General features: G+C 40.7%; 1 long non-coding RNA gene across 1 annotated transcript; it reads right to left on the bottom strand.

Moving 5' to 3' along the window:
• Nucleotides 1–13,836: 13,836 nt before the first annotated feature.
• On the bottom strand, nucleotides 13,837–15,200 carry LOC130171231 (uncharacterized). Its single transcript, XR_008828110.1, has 3 exons — nucleotides 14,911–15,200; nucleotides 14,579–14,676; nucleotides 13,837–14,058 (listed from the first exon to the last, which is right to left on the bottom strand). It is a non-coding gene; the product is annotated as an uncharacterized LOC130171231 (long non-coding RNA).
• Between the last annotated feature and the right edge of the window lie 6,772 nt (nucleotides 15,201–21,972).

Here is a 21,972-nt window from a genome sequence, read left to right as displayed (position 1 = left end):
TTCAGAGCAGACTGGGTGCTAGTGACCAGACACACTGACTGGGCTAGCTGGTTAGCATGCTAATTTCAGTACAAGAAAAGAAGTGATACAAATATAGGCAAAACAAGAGGGCTGCTTTCCATCTCTGCACACACCTCTTGGTGAGTAAAGGACTGAAGTTTGTTGTTGAACTCACAACATTTCTTCTGGCCTGGCAAGTAAACAGCTGTTAATGCTAAAATTGGCTGTGTAGCAACAGCAAACTTACAAATAGCTCCTTTAAGCTTCTTTTGTTTTTACAGCCAGCAACTTTACAGTTTTGTTTGACTCTTGCAGTTCTCACAAGTATTGTCTCCATTTTATTCAGTATAAAAGCTTTATAAACCTAAAGTTGTAGCACTATTTGGGCGAGAAAATTAGCTTGCAATGAAGTATTTAGCCCCTCAGAGCCAGATATTTCCTGCAGGAGTCGCTGGAGAGGAAAATAAAGGTAAAAGAAGAGTGAAAATTGCACTTAAACTCATCAGGATCCCAAAAACACAACTCCAAATGAACAATAATGTTGCTCTGTGTCTGAATGTATAAATAGAGAACTGCTATTCCCCATGTTAGCTTTAAAAGGTGTTTATATGTGTTTGTGCTTCTTCCACTGCCATCAAGGGGTCAAAAAATCAATTAATAAATTAATCAATTAATTCAGCTTTAAGACAAAAGGAGGAAATGATAGGAAAGCTGGAACATTGTGCAGTATACAGAAAATGTGGTCTTAATTTGGAGGAAATAAGTGGCTATCATTGTATTAACTACTGCATGCTATGATATGTCAGCAGGAATTTATACCTAAGTGCAACAATTTAATCTGAAAATGGCATACAGGTGGCACTGTTGGATTTCATGGACAACATTTGAATGAACTTAAAATTGTGCCTCAAGTTTAAAAATTTTGGAAAAGAAACACAGGAGGAAGAAGAGCATATCTCCACTTCCTCAATCCATTTAATTTAATGTCTGGTACAGTGCCAGACTGTATTGATAAAAAGTTGTCTTTCATGTTAGCAGTTGACGTTAGCACGATGTACAAGATACAGACACAATGAAAAACACAGTAGCAGCAAACACTGAATGGTGATAGCTGTGATGAGGAACTCGATGCGCAAATGTTTGCTGCCAGATAGCAGAAAAATAAATGACTGAAGATGATGATGAATGTGACGCAGAGATAGTTTATTTGTTTAAACACACACATACACACTATCTCTCTCTCGCAGACTCACACACATGAACAACACACACTTGATGAGAATAAAACAGGAGATAAATGCATACTCACTACACTCAATTAATAGCATTGCTTAAAATCCGTCATGCAATTACCAAACGCTACATCACTGCCCTTTAAAGATACGGTAATGGTGACTACTAGCTTTTCTAAAAACAGATAGCAGCGTTGTCTTGATAGATGGCGGGGAACAATACCAAAATCATTTTCTTAATTATCTCCTCTGGAACTAATGTTGCAGATATGTGTGTGAATTAATTATTGGAGCTTGATATAAGAGAGGGAGCAAGAGAGAGAGCAGCATTATCCACCAGAATCTTTTCTTTTTTTTCCCCCACTCGGCATTCATTAAGGCAAAGGCAACTGTCAGTCACTCCACGAGACAAAACAATGATTTCCAGAAATCAAATTACCGCTGAAAACAGAAAGAGAGGAGGGACAGAGGAATCGACAAAAGACAGCCGAGACCTTATTGTGAGCGTCGATGAGAGACACATTGCGGGAGAGAATGTTTCTTTCTTCCATTTGTCATGTTCCCCCTTTTTTTCTCCATGCAGTGGCTTTTCTGTGGGCAGCTCCTTCTATGGTTGGGAGTCAACTTCCTTTCAGGGTAACGCTCCCTCTTTAGCAGCTTGGCATAATGAACATGACCTTGTGACTCTCTCTTTCTCTCTCTCTCTCTCTCTCTCTCACACACACACACACACACACACACACACACACACACACACACACAGACACATACTTACACATACTTCACACACATTCAGCTCTTGCCTCTCTTTCTCTCTTGCTGTAATCTCAGTGACTGACAGATCTCACCTCAAGCCAAACCTGTATTAACCTTGTTGATCTTGGTTTTACTCTCAATGCAATGTAGGTGTATGTTTGTGTTACTGTGCCTCCAAGTTCTTTTTTCGCTCTCAGAGTCCCTCAGAGTTTCTCCAGGATGTTGCCACCTTGTATGTTTTCTCCAGGGTGAAGGCTAGAGGATGCAGTGAATGGCGTGTGAGAGAAAAATATTGCACTTTTAATATGTTATGACAAGGCTATAGACTACCAATAATAATAATAAGACATGTGCTTTTGTCTGTCTATGTCAACAATTTAACTGACTATCAGTAAACACTAGAGTTAGCCAGCCAGGATAGAGAGTTCACCTCTGCATTCTGCTTTGTGAGTGGAGGTAGATTAAAACATGTCACTGACAGGGAGGCTTTTACCCAACAAGTTCTCCAAATTACATTAAAAAAAAAACTAGAATTACCGTGTTGAGGTTGTCTGCCTCTGCCACTCAGACTAGTTTCAGGTAACATGCCTGTTTATCCAGAGTCATATAAAATATGAACCTTTTGTGTGAAACTTTGTCATAATCGCTGTGTGAAGTCTTGAGTTATGGCAAAAAAAAAAATGTTTTGTGAGGTCACACTGACCTTGACCTTTGACCACCAAATTAATCAGTTCATCTTTGAGTCCGAGTGAATGTTTGTACCAAATCTGAAGAAATTCCGTCACAGCGCGCTCTGTAGGTGCACTTCTGCGTAGGAAGACGGTAGTTCAGCGGTTTAAAAAATGTGCTACCAAAGGAAAATGCTGAAAATATTCTACATGAAGCATACATTTAAACAAATATTGGATTGTTTCAGTGGGTATCTTTCATATGTGTCTAAAACACGTTTTTTCTGCTGGCACTGTGCACAGCCACACATCACTCTGCTAGTGTGCCGGTGCTCCCGGCCGCCTTACGTAACCGGCAGGGTGCTGATCTGAATCTATTGCAGGTAATGCACTGACTGACTGCCTGTCTACCTCATACAACCCCACGTTAAATAACCCAAACTATCCCTTTGATGGTTTAATGTATGCGAGTAATGATTTGACTTGTATGTTTTGGGCTTGATGCCTCATCACCTCTGCCGAGGTAAACAGTAGCAAAAATGACCATGATGGCAATAGGTTTGTAACATTTATGATTGTTCATTTTTTTAATCAGGATTAGGCAACAGCCAAATACCAAGTATAGGGTATTGAAAATATATTTTGATGAATGTCTTAAATAATCATGTTTTCCCATTTTTCTTAAATTTATATTCACCTACAACACACTGATTTGCCACTATACACAATAGACTCAGATTGCATTGGCAGGACAATTATATGGGACCTTGATGTCTAGGCATTTTTTACCTATACAGTCTGTCTTCATGTTTTAGGCAGCTAAGGACCTACTGTCTCCATGGTGAATGTCATTAGAGCAGGATTTCCAGGTACTAAGCATTAAGGTCCCCCTCTATCTCTCAGATACCCCTGCAGCCCCCCATTGCCAGTTCAGCCCTTGTCAGTACCTGGATTCAGGGCTTTCATTCATTAGGCTGGGATTTCTCATGTGCTAAGCCAAGTGAAGGCCAGCGCTATCTCAGATTTTATGTGCAGACACCTCTAGACATCCATTCCAAACCAAGAGTCTGTCAAGCTCAATTAAACCTGGAATATCTGGATACTGTGCTGCTCTACATGAATCTACATTAGCTGAGGATTCCTCCAAAGAGTTTAAGTCATCAAGCTGCGATTTTCACCACTTTTTATATCTCTGGATTCTGGCCTGCTGCTAATATGGCTTCACTTACATCAGTGAAGAAAATTCAAACCCATATCACACATCACAATGTTTTGTCCTGAATTATTTGATAGAAATATTCAGAAAAGCTCCAGCTCACCAAAGTTTTGTAAATGCTGATTAGTCTGGGGGACAATTGTGTGCCCTCTGGTTGACAGTGAATGATTTCTGATATAATACCACTTTAAATCACTACCCCAGCTCTTACCCAGTTATACCTAGTTAATCATATTTCAGTAGTCCACATTGTTTTTGGTGCCACCTGATAAATATCTACATTAAAGCTGGCTGTTAGCCTTACTTCTGTGGACTTCACCCAATTACAGTAAATGTGGTGTCATTACTTACCACAAGAAGTGGCAAATTGAAACTTGCAAATAAAACACAACTGCCTCCGTGTTTTAGACGGGGGTGTATATCTAATAGCTGTGAAAATGTGAAATAATTAACTAAATAATTGACTAAAATAATCCTACTTTGGGGCTGCACAGATATTGTACAACAGGATATTTCTTCTTTCAGGCATGTTATTTGTTAGAGCATGTCACTTGTTTTAAGCTTGTTTTTTTAATTGTTTTAAAAATCTTGGCAAGTGAAATTTTCATGCTCTGTGGACAGATAACTTTCCTAATTTTTAATAATATTTACCCCATTTTATTGATTTTTTTTTCTTGTTTTGGAGAGCTTAGTTTTTGCAGTGCCCAGGAAAGAAGAATTAACATACAAACAAATACACACAAACAAAAACTGACCTGATCAGATTCAAAGATGGAAACTTAATCACCTCAGAGATACATGTTCTTTGGTAATTACAGTGGAAGCTAAGGCTCAATTTAACAATAACACAAACCTAGCATAATTACAGTATCATGACATAGTATTATCGTATATTATATTATTGTCTAAAATAAGAGAGAGTGTGTTTGAGACACACTTCAATCATTTCCACTGACATGGTTTTAAATTTACATTGTTATCCAATGTTTACCCTCCAAACATCTTAAATGTACATATGTAGATCAGGGGAATCACATTTTTTTTGGGGGGGGGTCATGCCCCTCTCCCAGTTTTTGGACCCATAACCCTGCATATGACCATGTGTCTGTCATGTCTGTCTTCCTGTCAAACACATCAGTCTGGTCTCATGTCTCTTATGTGTGTGAAGTTACATACACAGTTCTTTACAGTATACAAGCCAATCCATCATAACATCTGTCAGTGCAGCTGTAGGGTAAACAGGATTATCATCAAGTACCCTCCCGTCGATGACCACAGAGCTGCGATAAGACCTCGCGACTCCCCTGCACCTCGCTCTATGTCTGTCTCTCGCACACACATGCACACGAACACACACACATATCCATCAGTTTGTCATCCATCACACTCCTCTGTCAACCAATGGTGAGATAAGGCCTGACATTAGGGTGGACCTCTCTTTGCTCTGTTTTTGCGAGTGTGATCGTGAGCTCTCTGATCTTGTTATCGAAATGCCCATGGCAGTTCAAATTAACGCCTTCACACTTGTCCATTACGGTCAGCTGAAACACACACACATACAAACACACACACACACACACAGATACTGGTCACCATTTCTAATCAGAGGAAAATTAATTACCCGGGTGGACAAACAAGGCAGTCCTCTTCATCTTTGTTTGTCTGTTTTTTTTTTCTTCCTCTTCTTCTTTTCTTCCTCTGTTGCTTGGAGTATAGCAGTTGCAGAGGGTAATATTGACAGATGAGGAACACAAAGAGGAATAAGAAGCAAAATGAAGGATTTGAGGGTCTTTAAGGCGTGCATGCTCAAACACCAAAATGAGTCATATCTATAAACGTATAGATTCCCTATTAACGGAGCACAAAACAGCTTCCCACTGCAGTGCAAAGAGGTAGCAAGCAGGATTAAACAGAAAAGAGGAGAGCAGTGGAAGGGAGAGAAATGGAGAAAAATAGAGAGATAACGACAGGTTCATAAAAAAAAAAGAGTGTTTGGTTGGCGAGCTGCAGCATTAAATGAAGACATGGAGCCACATTTCCATATTAACGAGGCACAGGTAGAAACACACACATATGCACGACTTACAGTAAACGCAGAGCATGCACACAAACTATAAATACACTCCACAAACTCTCACGCACACACACCCTCCACATACACAGCTTACCCTTACACACTCCACCTTTTGCACACACAGTCACCCACTTACCCACTCACTCACTCACTCACTCCACCTTTCAAACACACGCACGCACGCACGCACGCATGCACACACACACAGACACCCTCCACCCTCGACACACACCTTCCACCCCACCCCTTCATTAATACTTTCCTCTCTAAAGCGAAGGAGAAAGCCCTCCAATTATAAGCGACTCCTCAGCAGACGGGCTCAGCGCTGCATTTATTAGGAGCTCATTTGGCTAAGCAGGGCTAAACACAGCGCATCGTGGAGAGGTGGGCGGAAGGAGTGGAGGGGGGGTGGGGGGGGGGCTGCACAAGGAAGATGCACCCTCTCTCTGTGTGACATTAAAGGGAACATCCCCGTATTCTGTCCTAATCCAAACTGATTTGAGATGCTATAGTGGGGTTTGAGAAGCAGCGCTGGATTATTTGTTTATGGTGGGGGGGCTGGAACGCCTCTGCTTCCCCAGATTTACCGTCTTATACCGTCTCGCAGCGCTTAATCGCCTCTCTTCCCCCAAACACAACCCATTTACAGTTCAAAGCGGCAGAGCCTATATCTATTGCCGGCTATATTATGATTAGTATTAATATCATCACCATATTCAAGGCTGAGAAGTCTCAGAGGGGAATGAGGGAGGGGTGATCACACCCGTACTGTTGCTGCCCAAATATGGCGGCTCATTCTTTGATCGCGTGACCTTAGCGAGGAGACGTTCCGGGCTCTAATCATAACTGCAGCTTTGCCTGGTTTGGAGGGTTAGAGGTGTTACTCAGCACTTTTACAGATGGATTTTTTTTCCCCCTATGTTGGAAATTAGACAAAGTCTGCTTCCTCTCTACTTTTCATTTTGCATCCCGGAGACCTCGAAGCAGCAAACGTATGGTAAATAATTTGAATAGCAGGTGTCTGACACTGTGACCTTGCCAGCAAAATTTGAAAATCCAACTTTTCTGACTGCAACAGCAGTTTCTCTGGTTAAATACCACATAGTTCATTTCTATTAGGATCTCGGGGTCACTTCCTGTACGTAGAATACAGATTGGCAACCTTGAGGGGAATGTCTACAGGTTAGCACAGTACTGTAACACCACCTTTCCCACCTTAAAACTGTAGAGTGTCATATGCCCTTCAACATACGTACTGTAAGCAGGACGTCACGGTCTCGTCATCGCCATGCGCATCAGTTTTGGGGGTTCTTGATTACTGGTGTTCAGTAAAGAAATACTTACAGGGTGTCGGTGAAACCTCACTGAAACTATTCTAATGCACTAACTGTTGCAGGTGCGTGATTGCTGAGCGACTAACCTTATAAACAAATCTTTCCTCGTCCTGGTTTCACACTGAAATTCATGAAATTGTTCTGACCAACAAAAGAAAGTGGGTAAAAGGGGTAAACTGCAGTAGGCTATAGGACACAATATCAGCTTGGTTTATTTGTGGACATGGCAAAAAAAAAAAAAAAACTCAACACAAGGTCTAACCTACAAGTTGTTTCCATAGCTTTCAACAACATCTTGTGGTCTTCCTCAGCAGTTGGAGTTTCTCAGTTGTTAATCCCATCCTTGTGGTGGAACCTGGCCAAAATTACAGCCTAAAATAATTAACATGAGAAAATATACAGTCACTTAACCACAATCATAAAGCACATTAAATAATAGGCTACTTGAAAGACAAATGAGAAACATGACATTCCCCATGACCATGGTTTTTGATTTCCAGATCAGATTACGTGTCCACATGTCCAAAGTTTTGTAATGTTAGACCATATCTCCTTGAGTGGTTACCGTTTCCTTCCTCAGAAAAGATAGACTAGATTGAGTTTTGATCAGTATTGCACAAACAAGGAATAAGCAGAAGAGGTGAAAGGTCATAGCTGAAAAAAAAGCATGAAGAGAAAGAAGTAAGCATAGACAAACAGCAAACACACATCGTGATGGATAAAGTAATAGGGAAATTAATGAAAACACATTCATGATAAATGTGTAAGATTTCCAGAGAGGCAGATAGAGCTGGCTGGGAAAGATTAAAAAAATGGCAAGGATAATAATTGCCCTCCCTCTGTGGCACTCTGGTTTTTAAAGTGTGTTTTTACATGTCTGCATCGTCGTGCTGCACAGCGAGCATCCCTGGCGTGGTGCCAAACTCCATCTCTCCTCACCAGGCCCAATAACCACCCAGCTATCTGCACCTGCTCCAATTATTATCCTATTAGCAACAAATACCGCACAATTACCGCCACAAACCCTCACACCCAGGCCGCCGCAGGCTGTAAAAACCCAGGGAGAGAGAAATTAGCAGGGAGCAGCAACAGCAGCGATCAGACAGCAATTAATCAGCAGAGACATCTCTCAGTGTGGGGAATATAGACAGATGCCCGGCACCTTTAGCTTTGATGGAGAGGGCTGATGCATGGAGGAGAAGGTGGGAAGATACAAATGTGACACAGAGGAGAAGAGAATTATATTTTATTGATAGTTTCTGTTGCATAGGTGGACAAAATCTCACAAGATCAGGGTCCTTGAAAACCATTCAAAACCCTTCCAAAAGAGATTTGATGGGTGGCAAGACGTGAGAGATGACCAAGCAAAACTACTCTGGAAACGGTTTTGAACTGATATTGGAAAGATCCAAGATTTGGCTAAATGACGCAAGCGCTTAGACTTTTATTTTGGCACTAAATACAGTGGAGTAGGTCCATGTGTGGCTTGGCACAGTGTTAATTATCAGAAACATGTGGAAAAAGATTTTCAGATAGATCATGTGGGTCGTAGAGAGAGTGCAGCCACTGAACTTCATGAACATCCACCATCTGCAGTTTTCATTTTAAATCACTGAAGAAATCAACCGCAAAATCATCACTCAAGTCAGTTAGATGTTGAATGCTAACCCTACACAACTCATTCATCCATCAGCATGCCAAGCCGCAGCACAAACAATGCAGCAACATACGCACAGCAATCCCATCGCACACGGGAAATGTTCACATCACTGTCATTTATTCCGTCGTGTTTCTCAGGTTTTCTCAGCACATCACCAGGTGTACACTTTTAAAACATATTTAATAGTAAATTATAATGAAAAATTTAAATTGAAAAAACAAATAATCTAATCTAAAATGGCCGCTCTGTAGCCAGCTCGTGGTAAAGTTATAAAAGAAGCAACTGATATATAAATAGTATACAAACAGTAATCTATTATATTCACGTGAAGGTATTAATCTAGACAAACATTTTAGACAGAAAACGTGACCGTTTATGGTCGACAGGCGAAGCTCAACATTTACTTCAACCAATTAGGTTTTGTGATCCAAAAGTTCACTGAACTAAATGACATCTTAAAGTTAAAAACACTCCTAGGAGAAGGAGACATGGCAGGTCTTGCTGCACAATATACTTTATATGTCATCATGCTACAACCTGAGGGACAGTGCATAACCTAGACACCTAAACACAAACACACACATAGTATACTGTGAATATATATTTAATGTATACCACTATACCGCTTATCCTTATAGGGTCATGGGAGGGCAGGAGCCAATCCAAGCTGACGTTGGGCGAGGGCATATAGAGACAAACAACAAACAATCACGATCACATTCACACCATATACACACACACACACACACACACATATATATATATACATACACATTATATTTCATAATGACAAAACAGCTGTTGAGAAGGTAAAGCTACACTGGCTGAAGCTGCATCCAAACACACTGAAGTGAACAACATCAACAGATTCTAACTGATCTGTTTAAGCTCCTCCAATCCCAGAGATAATGATGATGATGATGATGATGACGATGATGATGATGATGATGATGATGATGATGATGATGTTCACAGGTTACAGCCGCATACCAGGAGGAAATAAATTCAAAACTGTAACTATATGGTTAATTTTACTGTAGATTCTCTGAGCAGTGAATCACTGTACTGACTAGTGATTCATTCTTTACCTCTCTGTTCAATGGTGCAAAAATTCCCTGAGAGTCTGGGTCATTGTCAGCTGCCAGAATTCTCAGCGTACACATCCAAACATCGGCAGTTAGCCGGCTGATCAAACATACCGCAGAGCTTCAGGTAAAACAAAATACAACATGTTGTTCACGCCTGAAAGTTGATGCAAATTGCTGCCCAAATTGCCCTTTTCTTCTTTTATTTTCTTGATGTTTTGATGTGTGTTTTGGTCGTATTTATGTTTTATGTTCTGTCATGTCTTTCCATCATCGCCTTGACATCCTGGCAGACAAAGATTACAGGCAAGATGCCAGAATAAACACTTCACCTGACAACAACATCCCAGCTGTCGCTGCCTTGTCCTGATAGGCTGAAGATGTCCGGCTGACACAAAGGCAAAACTCAAGTAAAAAAAAATGCTCCCAGCATGCCAAAATATACCTGCTGCACACACACACACACACACACACACACACTCACACACACACACATGCACACACAAACACACAAATGAAACCCACTAGTATTCATATTCAAATGAAAATTCTTATCTTTCAAATTGTGGCTGTTCCCTTCGGTTGCTTTTAATGCATGTCGGAGAGATTGAAAAGTAGGTGAGCAGAGAGGAAGAGAGAGAGAGAGAAATGGAAAGAGGCACAGAGAGCGAGCGAGAGAGAGAGAGATGCTGAAAGGAGAATCACATCCTCTCCCCAACAATTTATCAGCCGAAAATTTGACAAACAGACAGACTGACTGACCGACAGACAAATTTCTTTTGCAGGCCCGTTAGCCACGCCCATGATGGCTGTCAAAACAGCAGTTAGGAGGAGAGAGAGATGGAGCGACAGAGAGAGAGGGGAGAGAGACATAAAGAAAACATAGAGAGCCGGGGGGGGGGGGGGGGGGGGGGGGGTTGTCTTTCGCTCCCTGTCTTTCTTTTAATGAAACAGTGGTGTGCTTTTGGAGACAGTTAAAGCTGACAGAAGCACTCAAGTTCTGGCCAGAGGTCTCACTCAACACACACACACACACACACACACACACACACACACACACATTCCCATTTTACCAACAGTGGACTTTCAAACTATGCTGACCAAGTGTGTGGGCCACTACTTGTAGTCATGAAATAAAAATGTATTTGAGGTCTTCCTTCAAAATAAAACAGCAAAACTGCCTTTGTAATCTTCTTTTAAAATATGTCAAGAGGGGACTTGCAACCCTGGTCGATGTCTGCCAGAGAGGAAACCTCCAAGGCCTGTGGTCAACACAGACTGGGACATGAACACATACAAAGAATGACTGTTTAACTGAACTGTATTTTTGACATTGAATCATCTTGCTTTGACAAATATTCTGAAAATGATCTCATGTAGTGTTGCACTGTATTAGCACCAGAGTGGTTAAAAGGCATGGTGGTCTAAAAATCATTAAAAAAGTATGTAATTGCTAACTATATATGTTGTATGCAAGGTATATTAGATACAGTATACAATATATACAGTAGTGGTGTTTTATTATAGTTACAAAAGTCCTGCAACATTTCTTAAAACTTTATTGCAATTTCACGGTTGGCAACAGTTTGTAACTTCCTCAGCAGGATTGGTTGTGACACTCCAGCTGCATCACTGTTGCCTGGTCCTGAGGCAGGGGGTTGTGTCATGGCAGACCATAAAAAGCTGAGCTCACAACATGACCTAGGAACTGGTGTGATGCTTTAATGATCCCGTGCATCCTCACGAAGAAAGGACAGGAAGCTTGTTCGTCCTTACACCTAGAGGAAAGCTCTACTTATTTCAAAATAAAGCCTGCCTTGTCAACATCATTTGAGCTTGTGTCAGAGACATATTAGCTGTGTCCCAATTCAGGGGCAGCATTCTTTGAAGGATGCATTTGAAGACCGATTGCACCACAGCAGCGTGACCAGGTTTTCCAATTTTTAAGGCTCCTTTGAATGCAGCCTTCTTCTCCGGCGGGATTCAATGGATGGATCATTCATGGCCCAACCTTTCCCAAGAATTATTGCGTGTCGGTAATGTAAATAATATGGCAGCAAACAACACCGGCAGAGAGCCTAGGGATTACATTTTTAAATGTGAGTATAAACTAATGGTATAACTTTTAAAACCAAAGCCGTCATCTACCTGGGCTTCCTCCTGCTTGTTGCTTCATTTTGATTCAGCACAGATTTGAGAAAAGTCGAAGTTGCAAAACCAGACTCTTACACACACACACACACACACACACACACACACACACAAATCATTTTTAGGGAATGTCCTTTGGTCTTTCAGACACTGAGTTCTTTGACATCACTCTCTCTTCCCTTCACTCTGTTTCTCTCTCTCCGTGTGTGTGTGCGTGTGTGTGTGTATGTGTGTTTGTGTGTGGCCTCAGGCTAGACCAGCCGGCTGCTCTCCAGACTAATTCACACAAGGCGAAGGTCAACCAGAATTCTTCCAAGGTCTCTCTGTCTGTTGCTTAGTCCTCGTCCTTGTGTGTCTAACTCTCTCTCTCTCTCTCTCTCTCTCTCTCTCTCTCTCTCTCTGTCTCTCTCTCTCTTTCTCTCTCTCTCTCTCCTTTCCTTTTTTTATTTGTCACTTGTTCAGTCTGTAGAGAATGTATCGGTACAAAAAACACCGGTAGAGTAAGACTGAGATTTCCACAGAATATGTGCATTTTCTCACTCAAACGACGTTAAACATTCTGCTCTATAACATACATCAGTAACGTAAATCTCAGCAACAACAGTTCAGACTGGAGTGAACAACAATGCAAGAGCTCCATTATAATGTTATGGTGGGAAATGATTTTCCGGTTCAAAAGTATGTGCATTCATTTCTTGTTTAGTTGATAGTTCATACACCATTTGTGCTGTATAATACTGTGGTAATATGGAATTTGTAAACAGGTTTAATCCATGTTGGGGCCACATTCCCGCCTGTTCCTCCTGCTCTGATTGGCTGGCAGATGTGTATCAGTTCTTATCACATCCACGTCGTATAGTTCCCATTAACAGTTCAACTGTTCACAGTTGTCTGCTGAGTCACATTCAAATACTGTAAGAGATGCACATTCAAAAACATAAAACATCAGTTGTAAACCAAACTAAACTGTCAAATCCAGGATAAAATGATTGTGAGAATGTCAGGATATAAAAGTATTGAAACTATTTCAGTATTGATCCAGACATGTTTTCATTCCTCGATCAGTGACTGGGCAAATCATTTAAATATTAATAATAATGTGGCAATCCTCCTCCAGGAGTATGAGTGTTGCTCATAAAATGGGAACATAACGAGTACGACTGATTTACTGTTATTGTGAGTGTGTTGTTTGTGGAAGGAGTTACCAGTCTGTAAATCAATTTTACACCCGAGGAATGATATGTAACTTTCTTTTTTGCCTCTGTGCTGGGACAGCCCGGGCCGTCCGGACATTTTGATCACAATATCTCAGTAACGCCTTGAGGGAACTTCTTTAAAAATTTCATACAAACTCAAGGACAAAATTTTGTTGGTTAAAGGTCAAAGGTCAAGGTCATGGTGACCTACGAAATTACGGTTTTGGCCTTGTGAACACAATATGTCGGGAACTCCTCAAGGGAATCCCTTCACATTTGGCGCAAATATCCACTGGGACTTGAGAAAATATCTGATTTGATTTTGGTGGTCGAAGGTCATAGGTCAAGGTAAGTGTGACCACACAAAACACTTTTTAACTCAAGACTTCACACAGCAATTATGACAAAATTTCACACAAATGGTTGATATTTTTATATTAGCACTTTATACCACAGGTGTCTCATCTGTCAAACAAACCTGTTTCAATACAAATGTGAACTTCGGGTGATCCTCAGTAGACCTGTTGTAGAGAAACGAAGAGAACACTAAAGGGATTTTTTTAGATGTTGCGTTCAAAATGTAATGAAAGCGAGGTTTGAATAACGTTTCCATGACAATGCAACTGTCCTAATCTGTCTTCTTCTCTTCTCCAGGTTTTGATTGGTGCGTCGGCTAAATTTGGAGGCTGTAAAACAAAAGTCGTTAACTGGATCTGTGACCTGCAGCTGCTGTGTGATAAGGACAAATATTCAAGAATAGGAACAGAAAATCAACCGATTTCAAAATCCGACCGAGGATTCGTTGTGGTGTAGCAAAGTCCAGCTCCCCCTGGATCTGGGTCTCCTTTAAACTAAGAAAATTTGCCATTATATTTCAAAATGTTGTTATGTTACTGTACTGCCTGTAAGATACAGAAAACTTAACTCAGTCCAACACTGCAGGGACCACAGCCGAATGTAAAATTATTAAACATCACGCCACAGGAAAAAAAAAAAAAAAGTTTAAAGAAGCTTCTCTGAATGAGAAAATCAAACATGACCCAGTCACATCCAAGAGCTGTGACCTGAGTCCAGCAGCACAGGGTCACAGACCTGAAGAACACTGAAGTTCAAACACACAAGTGCTGCGGTCACACAGATACTCAATCAAAGGGTTTATAAAAAGACCATAATCAAAGGGTGAATAAACTTCTCCCAAGTCCGTACCTGACTTTCAGATAGAGATGAGTAATCCGAGGGTTTATCCTCCTACGAGTCCCTCTGAGGTGATGGAAGTTGTTTTATAAACAGTCACAGTCACTGACCTGTGAAAGAAATCAATTTCAGAGATGTATTGATCGACTCAGAGACAGAAACCAAACCTTTATACAGTGTGGCAGCAAATCAGCGCTCATTTCCAACCCACATACAAGCACTTGACATGAGCCAGAGAACAACAACAACAATCTGTGTTTATGCGGCACAACACATTGTGTAAGATGAGTTGGAACTTTATGTTTTATATGTAAAGAAAAAAAAAAAAAAAAAAAGCCACTCACCTCCTCTTTCTCTTGGTCTTCCTATGCTATGCGTTTTGTTTCCTCTCCCATCTTTTGCGTCCTTTTCCTTTTCTTTCCTTTCCATTCCTCAGCGTCCAGTCACATCAAATGAGGCCTTTTCATTGTTTCAGATGCAAATTTGGACCGGAATCAGAATTAAATAAATGTCTCCCTTTATCCAACGTTGCTGCCTTCATAAGTGACTCATTCACACACAATAGAGGAAATGTCTCATTTTACTGAGACACAATGGCTCTTTGGCAGCTTTTGTCCCCCTCCAGCTCCCCACCTCATTCCCCTCTTGACAAAAAAAAAAGTAAAAAATAAATAAAGCACATCCCAAAATTTTCAAGAACTCTTATTATTACTAATCGTCATGCGGAGGCGACCCCTTACATGTGCATCATGGGAAATGAGGGAAGTGTCACGAGGAGCAATGCTGTCTTGTTCGATCTGAGTGAGTGGATAAGTGCTACATGTCAGCATCATGTTTAAAGACGCGCCGCATGATATCTTTGTCATCGGGGCCGACAGAAATCACGGTTGGAGACGAGCGGCGCGCCCGCTTGTCACAACAAACTCCTGCAAGAGGGGCGCGCGGCGCGATGGAAAGCTGTAATTTAGAATCAAATTAATTATCTATGACTTCAGTAAGTTTGTCAGAGCGACGAAGACGTGACGGCTCGGGACAGAAAATGTTAATGTTGTGTAGTAAATTACTGCGGCTCCCAAAATTATTTCAGCTGTTGGGGAAATGTAACAAGATGGAAAGAAGGGCCTAATTTAATTTGTAAAGTACATGTGGAGATAATAAGATGGCAAGCGGATGATGTGTTAGCTGTAGCGTTTATGGAAATGACAATGCAGAAAAGTGCACAAAGGCCCTGTCAGATCGAGAAGAGTTAGTATCACAGAGGATTACAAGGAACCAGCGTTTCTCGCCTGTACAAGCTCCCGAGACGAGGTCAGGATGTAAAGGTGGAAAAAGTGAAATCCATCTCCAAAATAAACCTGAAAAAAACCCATTTTAGCGTGAGCTTGTTCCTTTGTTTGAAACTTAAGACCATGACGAATGTGATGAATTCTGATATAAAAACCTCCATACACAGAATTTTTGGAGACAAGGAAAAAGTTAATTATGGTTCATACAACTTATCTATCTTATTTATGTAGTTTTGCACATCATTGTACTCATTCTAGTGACCCCTGAGATCCGGGAACACGTTCCTTTAACAGAGTATGACTGTAACAGATGATTAGAAAGGACTTATACAAGCAGTTTTACCAGATTATCTAAACCACTTCACTTGGAGGAAAGACCAACAGTGAACACACCTCCTATTACTCACCTAATATTAGTTGGACATTGATTGACGGTTGGATGCCAACAACACAGTTTGGGAACTTGTTTCCATTCACCTTTGATTTTTCCACCACATCACTTTGTCTAACCAGCAGTTTTGTCGCCTGATCATTTCACTGTTTGTGTTTCTTCTCCCATCAAACTTTATTGCAAAGTAGTAATGTTCCCAGATCTCAGCACTTAATGTGATTAGTTGAAATATATTGAAATTTATAGCCAAAATATTTGGTTTTATATCTTATTGGTTGACCTTTTCACCATGACCTGCGAACGACCTTCAAAATTTAACTTCAGCAGCTGTGATAGAGACACACAGATGCAGTCTTCTGATCCTTCTTTATTTGTGATGTAGGCAGCTGTCATACATTTTACACTGATGCAGTTCTCTCCTTACACTGTGTAAGAAGTCATCATTGTTGACATGCTGTTTGATGATGATGACATGATGTTTTGCAGACCTGGTGCAATACTAAAGGAAAATGAATGGTACGGGGGTTAGTATTCAGCATTTCCTAATGCTTTGAAAAAACTCACAAAGGACACTGCTCTCATTCTTTGTTTCTTGCATTCACTTTCACTTTGACTCTTTATCAGCATCAAATTAACTGCACTGGGCATGCCTGAAAGAAATGAGCATACATGTTATTTGTGTTTTACAGACACTAGAGTGACAGACAGTGAGTGACCAAGTTGGGTTTCACTGTTTCATTCTTGATCCATCCGACATGTGGCCTTTGTGCTACTGTTTGGAGCGAGTCGTATTTTTCTTGCAGTTCAACCTATCTGATTTCCACTTTCTGTTCCCAACGTGTGGCATATGTGGTCTAATGATCTACCATAATGAATTTCATTAATCATGACACACAGCTTGTGCTCTGTCAGTGAAGACTGTGACTAAGCGCTCCAAAGGCTTTCTGACTTTGATTAGGTGGTTTGACTTTTTCAATCACTTGCTTTGAAGTCTTTCTATTTGTGTTGAAAATCATTCTAACTTCTGTTTAGGGTCACTCAGGCCTGCAGCTCATACCAGCATGTTTTGAGCGAGTTGAATCCAAATCACATTCAAGTTGGATTCAACCTTCCCTAGACGTTGCATCACCTGGATAATTGAGATGAACCTTCACAGACATATCCCAGCATGCACTGAAAAGGAGGAAGCAAAACACTTTGGTCTTGGCAAATCTAAGTAAACAGAAAACTCACGTGGGGAGGAATCTCCACACACAGAGGGCAAGACATCACACATCAAACCTCGTACATGTTTTTGGCTCATTAATCCACCACAGTCTAGTGATTAAATACAATTATAGCAGTGTTTTTATACAATTATAGTGTGTGGGTATGTTTTTTCTTTGATTTGTTGAACTACAGTACATACAAAAGGAAAGTTATATGGGATGTGCAGTGATTTTGGTTTTGATGATGTCCTGATGATGGGCCCAGCAGAAATAATTTTCAACATCCTGGAAATACCTTCATACTGGACATTTTCTCTAGGTTACGAGTTGCGTTCAATGACAGTGCAGGAAAGTCTGTGTCCTTTATGTAGAGAGAGGGAAAGAAAGGGTCTGGAGGTCATGATAGTGGATGGCCATGTAGCTCAACTGACACTCATGTGGGAGGCCAGAATTTGTGGATCCTAGTGTATCATATTACAATATATATGTATACTTTCTTTAATCAGGAAGTACAGAAAATAAAATAAAGCAAGAAATATTAACAGCAGAGATTGTGTCTCTGTCAATTTCAGTGATTTAAATATATATTCAGATGTTTTAAGATTCTTTAATATTAGTTAAAAAAAGAGATTGAGTGCTGAAAACTGCAGTTCCTCAAATGACCACTTGAGTCTGGCTCCAAAAGTGATTCAATCCTGATAGACTCCCATGTTAAAAGGCCCAACTTTACAGCAGAAATAAACATGTTTACAGCCTGGTACAAAAAACAGTTTTGGTCTCTCTAGTTTATTTATTCCTTCATGACAACTGTATGGGGTTTGAATTTCTATATAACTCGCCCATTTAAATTTTATAAAGGCTTAGTTAGGCTTAGACTAAGTTCTGCACAATTGAAGGCGTGGCTACTTTGAGTGACAGGTAGGTGAGTGTATGCTTGCCACAAACTGGCATGCACCGAGGTCTCATCTCCGCATACGCCCCACCTCTTTGCCCATTTTTTAATTAGCCGGAAGTCAGGTACTGGCAAGATGGCGGTGGCAGTGACATCACGGAGGCTACGTTTGTCTGTATTTATAGTCTATGGTATCAATGTGTCAAGTTTCTGCCCGCTTTGTAAATTATTACAGACAAATATACCACAGTTGCAGGATCGTCCAAGATCAACAAAACAATGCTTAATGTGCTGTATCATCACACTTTGAGCACTTAAATCCAATCACAATCACAAAGAGTACATCATTTCAGTGTCATATGTGGAGGGAGTCAGCAGAAAATCAGCCAGTTTAGCCAGAAAAGTACTTTGATTCTCTGTGGGCACAGAAATTTGAAGGTCATAACTTTTACAGTAAAGATCTTTCACCCAGTGCTACCAGAAAAAAAATCCAGGACCAAAAGTTTGAGATTTCAGCTTTTACATTCAACCTCTGAAATCCCTCCTACTACAAGATGGGACACAGTGTGTGTTTGTGTGTAGAGGATATGATTCATTCTTTTTAGAAAATTACAAACTTTGAAGTGTAATTTAGTGTTTATTCGTTAATATCTACTAACAAAGTAATAGAAGCTTCTGAGCAGCAGTTCAGTTTCCTTCCAAATGGAATATTAAACACATAAAATGAGGAAACACACAAATACACATGTGAATGTACACACATGTACACACAGTGTTCAGACTATAGTGTTTGGAATAAAGCCCCCCCTGTTGTCCCTCCTATAAGAGACATCTCAGGTGGAAAATAGAATAAAAATAAAAACTTTGCTTCCAATTCAGGGGGGAACTCAAGCTTGAGTGAAGATTGTCTGAAAGAGAGAGGGATGGAGATGGAGAGGGTGGGATGGAGAAATGAAGGGAGAGAGAAACAGGAGGACAAAGAGAGAAAGAAAGTGAAGGAGAGCAAGAGAGATTTGGAGGAGGTTTTAATTGTTTTCCCATGATGCTTTGAGGAGGGCTCGGGGCTCAAAGCGTCGGAGCAGAAAGCTGTTGGAGGGCCTATCGTCCTGGCAACCAAGCCTGACCCTTTAGCACACATGAACACGTGCGCGCGCGCGTGCGCACACGCACACACACACACACACACACACACACACACACACACACACACACACACTGCGGTTCATTTAGAGTCTGACATCAGCAGGGTGGAATGCAGAGGGGAGGGAGGAGGTGGGGGGAAGAGGGGGCTGATTGGGATCAGGAGGCATTATGAGGAGGGAGGGGGTGAGGATGAGGAGGAGAGAGGAGGTGGGACAGGAGGATGAGGAGTATGAGGAAGATAGGAAAACAGGGAGCACTAAACTCCCAGAGTTGTTGTTAAATTAATTGCACTGCAGTAATTCCATACACTACACAATAGTTTCCTCTCTTGACAGCGATCAACACCAAACAACACTGGTGTGTAATGTCCTCGTCATGTTGTTCACTTCAAAATAGTGGAAATCAAATTAGTGGGAAGTGAATTAAACTGTCATTTTGTTATTTAAGATACTGTAGTGTAGCGTGGGCCAATGATGACTAATTCTGTTGTAAATAAGTCAGACTGACAGAGGTGGGATGCAATTTTTGGACAATTCAACTTCCCTCTCCAAGAGGTGATGATACAACAAGGATACCAACTTACTTTTTGAATGGTAATAACTGTTATTAGTGACACTGAAGTGGTAATTTTCTCTGTTTTTCATTATTGGGGAAATCAGTATTGTGATGGCAAAAAGCTATTTAAGGTACTACTAAATATAAAAATGATCTATAACACTGAGTAACAGAACAGCAAAAAATAATGTGACAGAATAAACAAAGTATGCTACATTGTCAAAAGTATGCGGACAGCACTGTCCGCACTCTTTGGTTTGTTATCATCTGAGGTTGTTTTTCATTTTCATCGTATGAGCTCGGCCTCTTATTTCCAATTAAGGGAATTGTTAATGTTACAGGATACAGTGACATTTAAGACATTAGTGTGTTTCCAAATTTATAACTTACTTCCAAAGGCCTTTTCCTGTTTGCCCTATGCACAAAGTCTGGTCCATAAATAAATGATTTGCTAAGTCTGGTTTGGAAGAACTTGACTGGTCTGCCCCCATCCAGCACCACTAGGACGAACTGGGGGCCTGTTCTTATCACCCAGCAAGAATGGCCAACCTCAGTGCCATTGAGGCTGAATGGAAGCAAATCCCTGCAGCAAGGTTACAGAGTCTTAGCCTGAAACCAGACAAGTGGGGGCTGTTATAGCAGCAAGTTAATGACCATCGTTTTGGAATTAGAGGTTCAATAATCACATATGGGTGTAATGTTCAGGTGTCCACATACTTGTGGCCAAGTAGTGTATATTAAAGCAAATCACAGGGGACTTCATACAATGACTATCATTAGGAACACAGTGCCTAACCAGTGAAAAGCAGCCAGCTACATCAGATTGAACTGACTATACGGCACACAGTAGCTGCCAGTGTGACACTCGTGTTGCTCTAACTAGGGTAGGCCTTTTATTTTGAAAGACAATCAGAGGAGGAAACCATCTCTACTGCACATACTTGTCTGATTACACATTATATATATATTTTTTTTTGCAGTACATTTGTCCCTTTTGAATGTATATTGTTTTTAGATTCATAGGTGATAAGTAGATAACATAAAACTGAAATGAATTTGCATTCATTTTGTTTTTACATGAGTGATAGCACAACAGCATAACAGTTAACCAGATCTGTGTTTTTGTATTTTTTAACTTAAGAAGTCACATCTCGACTGCTGATTGTTAACATGTCCATATGATGATTTTATATAACAGAAGACAAGCAAGATGAGCGTAATAAGCAGTCAACACCATGACAGTGTTTCCACCTTAAACTGCAGTGAACCAATGACAGTCTAATAAAAACAGATTCAGTCAGCCAGGAATTCATACATCATACAACCTAAGGAACCAATCCTGTAAACTTGTGAGGAAAGGGGGTGGGGCGAAATAAACCTAAAAGCTGATCAGTACAGAGAGCATGAGTTAGCATTAGCACAACCACTAACATTGTGTCAACCACAGCCAGTTTCAAGCTAACAAACTATATAAACAAACAAAAGATGCTAACTACGCTAACTCTTCTGATACTTCTGCTGGTCGCCGATTTCTGTCACAACAGACTCCTCATCTGAGTGTGGGTCTGACTGAGGCTCAAACATGGCTGAGTCTCTCTGATGTTTCCTCTAACGCTAACTACCTCAATACGCTCTGCTCTCTCACCTGTCAGCCTGTAGCAAGCAGCGGTGGTGGGCAGGGCACCAGGACTGATCCAGATTTCTCAAAGAGGAAGTAAATGTAGATGTAAATGTAGCTTTCAGACCCAGTTTTCCTTTTTTTTTTTTTTTCACTTTTTATGTGCGAAAACCACATTAAACAAAATATTAATCGTAGCAGAGGATTTTTACATAGTTGAAAACATGCAGTGGAGAGGAACTTTAACAGAGCAACTTTCACTGATTTAATGTGGCCCCCTCCCTCCGTGGCTGATCGCTGATGCCTGTGCTGG

The sequence above is a fragment of the Seriola aureovittata genome, chromosome 6 (genome assembly GCF_021018895.1).
Source record: "Seriola aureovittata isolate HTS-2021-v1 ecotype China chromosome 6, ASM2101889v1, whole genome shotgun sequence".
In the NCBI taxonomy this organism is placed as follows: domain Eukaryota; kingdom Metazoa; phylum Chordata; class Actinopteri; order Carangiformes; family Carangidae; genus Seriola; species Seriola aureovittata.
This window is presented reverse-complemented; position numbering and strand designations above follow the sequence as displayed.